The sequence below is a fragment of the Hemibagrus wyckioides genome, linkage group LG18 (assembly GCF_019097595.1).
Source record: "Hemibagrus wyckioides isolate EC202008001 linkage group LG18, SWU_Hwy_1.0, whole genome shotgun sequence".
Classification (NCBI taxonomy): domain Eukaryota; kingdom Metazoa; phylum Chordata; class Actinopteri; order Siluriformes; family Bagridae; genus Hemibagrus; species Hemibagrus wyckioides.
The window spans coordinates 10,819,988-10,825,551 of record NC_080727.1 but is presented as its reverse complement, the minus strand read 5'-3'; positions in this window follow the sequence as shown (position 1 = coordinate 10,825,551).

The window sequence follows — 5,564 nt, the reverse complement described above, 5'->3', positions numbered from 1 at the left end:
AACATCTGTTCCTGACTGGCACCATGTTCACAGATGACGCGCAAGATCTGTGATTATTTGGCCAATAGTGCCACCTACAGGATTTCTCGAGAAAATAAATAAAGTACATGCATTTTTTAAAATAAATAACACTACGTATATGACATGCATGCAGTAGTGTTGCTGCCTGAACTAAACATACCTGATGGCAGCCAACAACCAGGTCTACAGCAAATCAGTGAAATTACCACTTTGAAATTACCAGGACAAAACTGGGATGTCTGCCTTTACATTCACATGAATGTAATATGGAGTTGGCCTGCCCTTTGCAGCTATAACAGCTTCAACTCTAATGGGAATGCTTTATGGGAATTTATGGGATTTTTTGACCATTCCTCTAGAAGTGCATTTGTGAGGTCAGGCACAGATGTTGGATGAAAAGGCCTGGCTCACAGTCTCCACTCTAATTCATCCCAAAGGTGTTCTATCAGGCTGAGGTCAGGACTGCAGGCCAGTCAAATTCCTCCACACCAAACTCACACATCCATGTCTTTATGGACCTTGCTTTGTGCACTGGTGTGCAGTCATGTTGGAACAGGAAGGGGTCATCTCCAAATTGTTTCCACAAAGTTGGGAGCATGAAATTGTCCAAAATGTCTTGGTAGGCTGAAGCATTCAGAGTTCCTTTCACTGAAACTAAGGGGCCAAGCCCAACTCCTGAATTCAATGATTTGGAGGGGTGTCCCAAAATCTCTGGCAATCTTTCAAGAATAGCATCTGTGCATGCTTAGACAAGCACCACTGAAACCTGGGCACTGTACCACCACTACATTAATGCCTGTTTTAATAAACTTAGTGCAGTCCTTTGGATTATGGGGCAGCGTTAAAAACATTTTGGCCCAAATTGCAGTGCTTTTGGAGGTGTGAGCTGCAAGTCTGTATCTAGTCCAATTCAAACCACTGGCATTTTAGAGGTGGCTTTTATGACTTGTTTAGAGGCAGTTACACCTACAATTGCACACCAGTTACACTTTATGCTTGTGGACTGGTAGAGGCTAAATTAGGTCCACTCCTACATTTCTATAATTAGAATTTCTACATTCTGTTATATATTCTTTGTTGCATACAACTTAGTTTGTCTATTTTTTTTTATCTATTTTTTTTTCAATTTTTTTTTTTATCTAGCCATATCTGCCTGGATGGTTATTTAGCTTTGCTTTATGAAGCAGTCACTCACACTGGATCCTGGGAAAACTGGGTTTGAGACAGGAGTACACTCCAGACAAGACCATAGCTCATTTCACACACACAATTCCCCCACACACTTTCATACCTAGAGTCAATTTTTCTTACACAGTCTACATAATGGTATGTTTTTGAGAGGTGGAAGGAAACTGGAGAAGTGAGAGCAGAGCTTGGGAGAACATACACAAAAAATCCACAGAGGCAGTCACCCAAGCTCAGGTTCAATCCAGAGACCCTGAAGCTGCGAGGCCTATACAGATTTAAGCTTTATGTTTAGAAATGATAATACCTATCAAATGTATATTATTCTTAGTGCTTATTGGATAGAAACTAATCAGAATAGATTATAGGTTTTTGGCAGACACCCTTTTTCCATACAGTTGGCAAGGAAGAGAGCACCAGTAATCGAAATAAGTAATCAGCACGTAGTGATCAGTAAGTAATCATTATAACTGGTAGTCTGAGACCAGTGTTACATAGGATTGCCCAAGGTTTGCTGAGAAACTATCCTGACAAGTTTATTGTAGAAGTGATGGGATCACCAGATGCGCTTGCAAGCCCCTTTTAAAGTATTTTTTTTACATGGACTTTAAAGCAATTTTAACTAAAAACCTTTAGTAGGCAATGCTTAAATATTTGAGTATCCCAGCAAACGTTTTTACTGAAATTTATTGGTTGGTGCAACGAAATATTTTAAGTTGTGTTTAATAATAAATTTAAGCCATTTCCACCATTATTACATACAAACCTCTAAATGACATAGGCTGTATATCATTAGCTCCTACATAAAAAACTATCTTGAGCTACCTTGAGAACCTTGCCTAAGACCCTAAGATTGCCTGTTGAATGCCCTGGCTCCCAGTTTACAGCTAACCAGTGCTGCTATAGCCCCTAAAAGGGCATTTCAAATGCTTTAATATAAAGTCATAAAGCATTATTGTTTATAAGAAGAGCTCTTTAACAGGCCTGTCTAAGCACCTACTTAAAAAGCTTAGACACACGAAGCAGAGAAGAATAGTGCTCCTGAGGGCAAGCATTAGCATTGCATTTACAGTGAGGGAAAAATTATTTGATCCCCTGCTGATTTTGTACGTTTGCCCACTGACAAAGAAATGATCAGTCTGTAATTTTAATGGTAGGTGTATTTGAACAGTGAGAGGCAGAATAACAACAAAAAAAATCCAGAAAAACGCATTTCAGAAAAGTTCTACATTGATTTGCATTTTAATGAGTGAAATAAGTATTTGATCCCCTATCAGTCAGAAAGATTTCTGGCTCCCAGGTGTCTTTTATACAGGTAATGAGCTGAGATTACAGTAGGAGCACTCTCGGGGAGTGCTCTTAATCTCAGCTCTTAACTGTATGAAAGACACCTGTCCACAGAAGGAAGCAATCAATCAGATTCCAAACTCTCCATCATGGCCAAGACCAAAGAGCTGTCCATGGATGTCAGGGACAAGATTGTAGACCTACACAAGGCTGGAATGAGCTACAAGACCATCGCCAAGCAGCTTGGTGAGAAGGTGACAACAGTTGGTGCGATTATTCCCAAATGGAAGAAACACAGAAGGACTGTCAATCTTCCTCAGTCTGGGGCTCCATGTAAGATCTCACCTCATGGAGTTTCAATGATCATGAGAACGGTGAGGAATCAGCCAAGAATTACACTGGAGGATTTTGTCAATGATCTCAACAATTGGTAACACACTACGCTGTGAAAGACTGAAATCCAGTAAGCCCGCAAGGTCCCCCTGCTAAAGAAAGCACATGTACAGGCTCATCTGAAGTTTGCCAGTGAACATCTGAATGATTCAGAGGAGAACTGGGTGAAAGTGTTGTGGTCAAATGAGACCAAAATCCAGCTCTTTGGCATCAACTGAACTCACTGTGTTTGGAGGAGGAGGAATGCTGCCTATGTCCCCAAGTACACCATCCCCAGGTGACAGGACAACTGCACCGCATCAAAGGGACGATGGACGGGGCCATGTACCATTAAATCTTGGATGAGAACCTCCTTCCCTCAGCCAGGGCATTGAAAATGGGTGGTGGATGGATATTCCAGCCTGACAATGACCCAAAACACACGGCCAAGGATTGGTTCAAAAAGAAGCACATTAAGGTCCTGTAGTGGGTAGCCAGTCTCCAGACCTTAATCCCATAGAAAATCTGTGGAGGGAGCTGAAGGGTCAGCCACAAAACCTTAATGACTTGGAGAGGATCTGCAAAGAGGAGTGGGCCCAAATTCCTTGAGATGTGTGCGAACCTGGTGGCCAACTACAAGAAATGTCTGACGTCTGTGATTGCCAACAAGGGTTTGCCACCAAGTACTAAGTCATGTTTTGCAAATTTTGTCAAATACTTATTTCACTCAATAAAATGCAAATAAATGTATAACTTTTTTGAAATGTGTTTTTCTGAATTTTTTTGTTGTTATTCTGTCTCTCACTGTTCAGATAAACCTACCATTAAAATTACAGACTGATCATTTCTTTGTCAGTGGGCAAACGTACAAAATCAGCAGGGGATCAAATAATTTTTTCCCTCACTGTATGCTGTTGAGTCGTCACCCATTCAGCGCAATGTGAGAGCGAAATCAACCTGAAGCATCCAGACATTCCCCTACAAACACTACAATGCTCTTGCTCCAGCTAATCCGCTCTAGCATTTGGATGCACACCTCTAATGCTACAATCTAATAAATACTATGAAAGTATGAATGCTTGCATTAATTATTGTTTATAACATACCCTTCTTGGATGAAGATTGACTGAGTATATGCTGACTATTATTTTCAAAGAGAGCTGATGCGGGTGACCTCAGCTTGGTGTATATAGACAGAAAACTGTTCTTCAGAAAGATTAACAATGTAACAGGACATGTCACAGGAACTGCCTCCAACAACATAAGACATTTGGACCAACACAATATTGGGCAGGTGGTTTTAATGTTATAGCTGATGACTGTAGGTCCCAGGGCACCCTCGTACTCGTGTTACCATCTGGCTTTCCATTTTATTTATGCTGTCTTGCCAGAGTTCCTGCTTGCACACAGTGCATATCTTAAACTAGTACAAGAGCAACGTGAATATCTAATACAATCAATTATCAAATACACCTAATACTTTTTTAAGTGATTATTTGAGTGAAACATACCCCTGCATCTACCTCTGCTCTTCTCTGTTAAGCTAGATATGTTACTCCTGAGATCTCGAGTTGAATTGATCATGAGTTGTATGTGCAGAAGTGTTTTTCATATCAAATTTAATGATAATACATTTTAAACACCTTTTTAAAACCTGGGCAAATGAAATTAAATGCCAACCAGAAGAAACCCAAATAAATTCAATCGTGTGTACTGGCCTGCAAATGTTCTTCACAAAGTTAATTTTTTATATGTATTTAAGCAAACTGACTGAAAAATCACATCAGATATAGAACCAACAGTGGTAAATACAGACACACATCTTGCGTCCAACATCAACTGTCATGTGCCTCCCTGGGAACAGAATCGGACCAAAATGCAGGGGAAAAGGCAGATGGGGGTTTTAATAACAAAAATAACAAAACAGATATGGGAAAAACAGAACAGAAACCAAAAAACAGAAAACTGGACACAAAGACAAGAGGCAAGGACTCACCAATGACAAACACAAAACAGCAGGTATATGTAGGGGAGGTAATTAGAGATGCATAAGCAATAGGGTAAGGATCAGGCACAGCTGAGAAGACAGAACATAAACAAAAGCACATGGCACAGGACATAATAACATAGAAACAATCTGAAGGAACTGTCTAAGCCGTCCATGACAAAAACAGTTGAATGATGGTGTCAACTAGTCCTGGTATTTTTAATTCTCCTACCATTTTACATTGAATTTGCACATTCCTCTTCTATTAAGGAGATAAAAAAACAGCACAAGAGGTCACTTGCTCCAGCACTAGGTATGTAAATATGTACAAAACGTAACAGGAACAAAAAAATGTGCCCTAATGTCCAAAAAAAAGACTGCATTTAAATTATTTAAATTGTAAGTTTGGAATGTAATAAGCTTACAAGACATTAAAATTGAAAACTAGACATTTAAAAGATATTAATACTAAACATGTAAAAGACATTAACATTTAATACTAGTAAATTAATACTAACTTCAAGACATTAAATTTCATAAAAAGACTTACTGTTTAAAAACAATTTCTATTTAAATGCCTTTATATTTGTTCAGTTTCCCAGTAAATAGTCAGTTATCAGTAAATGCTTTACCATATAAATATATTAAACAATTCTGCGTTTCCAACTTTGTAGCAACAGTTTGAGGAAGACGCACATATACAGTATGTGTG